The sequence below is a fragment of the Acanthisitta chloris genome, unplaced genomic scaffold (assembly GCF_000695815.1).
Source record: "Acanthisitta chloris isolate BGI_N310 unplaced genomic scaffold, ASM69581v1 scaffold30036, whole genome shotgun sequence".
NCBI classification, from domain to species: domain Eukaryota; kingdom Metazoa; phylum Chordata; class Aves; order Passeriformes; family Acanthisittidae; genus Acanthisitta; species Acanthisitta chloris.
In genome coordinates this window covers 1-2222 of record NW_008679196.1, presented here as the reverse complement: position 1 = coordinate 2222, position 2222 = coordinate 1, and positions in this window count along the sequence as shown.

The following is a 2222-nucleotide window of genomic DNA, read 5'->3' as shown; positions in this document are numbered from 1 at the left end:
GGAATGAATGCTTTCAAAGCAGAGCATTCACACAGCATACTATCCCAAAAGGTCTGCCTTCTCTGTACTATCACTGTCCTCAGATAATTAGGTCCCAGACGATGGATGTGTTCACACAGAGAATTTATATTTTCAATATCTTGCTTAGCTTCTTGGGCCAAATTTTTGTAGATTTAACAGCAGACACCAAACTGCACACTTGTTTCTCAGAGAGCTGGAGTGACCCTGACCTGAAGGTCATCGTACAGCAAGGAAATTGCTGTATAGTTAACTTGAGTAGGTCCAGGCTTGTCTTGTGCTGCACTTCATGCACAGCATGGCTTTCAGGCCTGTGCTGTGGGACACACATCCCATGGCTGGAGGATAAGCTCAGCAGCTACCTGTAACAAGGGAAGTGTGCAGGCAGCTCACACTTTGTACCTGCCATTACACCACCTAAGTGTCCTTGCCTTTCTCTAAAAAATAGCAGGAAGTTCTCATGCAAGCATCCTTTCTGTCTGACAGTAGCAGCGATGAACAGAGTTGTTTTCTTGTAAAACAATCCCTATTCACTCGAGTGATAACCCCTCCTATGGTCAGGGTCTGCACAGTGTGTGAATCAGAGGTCTGCACAACACTGCACACCCTGGGGCTCCCAGCACCTGAAGGGATGCAAGATGTCCTCTTTCTTCATATGGTGAGCTCTAAAAAACAGCATTTGAGATGATACTTTAGAGTCCGAGTGCCTTTCTTATCAAGACTGTAATGGGCCAGCACCTCCTGGTGCAAGACAACAATAACACCAAGCTAATAGCTCTGGATTTGCACTGAGATGTATTCAGTCCAGATACTGGTTCTGAAGGCAATCACTAATGAACCAAACTGCACGTATACGTCTGTATTTTGGAGCAGGGGGTCAGAGAAGGCAGACTGCCAACACCAACAGCATTCTCCTCTATTCTGAGCTTGCATAGCCATTTTGTAGCTAGCTACATGCAAGTGGGTGCTTTTTACCTGAATTTAGTTGCCTGTATAAAGGCATCTTCTTGCATCATGCAACACAACTAAAAACTTCAGGCTTTTTGATTCACTTTGGCCTATAATACAAACAAGACACCAACTGTATGCTTTACACAACCATGTTACACAATCATCTTCAAGGCAAGAGTTCAGCCCAGAAGACAAGGTACATGTTTAATCAATAACTAGCATCAGCACATTTTTTTAAGAACCATCTTGCTTCATGTAATATTGTTGTATATTAACACAGTAGAGATATCAGAACTACAACCTCTGGAAGAATGGAAATGTGCCAGAATGAGAAACACTGGAAGAAAATACACTAATCAATACTTTCCATTCAGATTCTTCCCCAAAACAGGAGATGTAAGCAACTCACAGTGTCTGCTAGCCATCATTACTAGTATCATTAAAAAGCTGGAAGCCTCTTCTTAGAAAGGCAGAGACAAAAACATAAAAGCAAACTAATTCTGGACAAGTAAGATGTGGTTTTGTCTTAACAACACAGACCTATTGCCATTTCCACATAAAAGAATGAAAGCTTAGAGTCATTCAAAGGCAGCATAAGGCTGGAAGGATGCATTAATAACCAGAGTAGTGTAAACTGCACCTGTGCATCAGCCCACGGGTACAGCTCATTTTTAAATCAAGGCAATAAAACAGAATCACAAAATTTTTAGGAGCTGGAATGGACCTTAGAGATCACCTAGTCCCAATCCCCTGACATGGGCAGGGACACTTCCCACCAGAACAGGTTGCTCAAGGCCTCACCCACCCTGCCTGTGAACCCTGCCAGGGTTGGGGCAGCCACAGCCTCCCTGGGCAACCTGGGCCAGTGTCTCACCACCTGCACAGTAACAAACTTTTTCCTAGTATCTAACCTAAATTTCCCCTCCTTCAATTTGAATCCATCGTCCTTTGTCCTATCACTGCAGTTCCTAACCAAGAGTCCCTCTCTGGCTCCCGTGTAGCCCTTTCAGTCAGTGGAAGGTGCTCTGAGGTCCCTACACAACCTTCTCTTCTCCAGGCTGAACAGCCCCAACCCCCTCAGCCTGTCCTCAGAGGGGAGATGCTCCAGACCTCTTAGCAGCCTCGTGGCCTCCGCTGGACTTGCTCCAACATTCCCATATGTCCAGAACTACACGCAGCATCCTGCGCTACATTAATACGCCCAGTACACAAACACACCGACACTACTCAAGGCATTTCGGCGCGCCCACCTC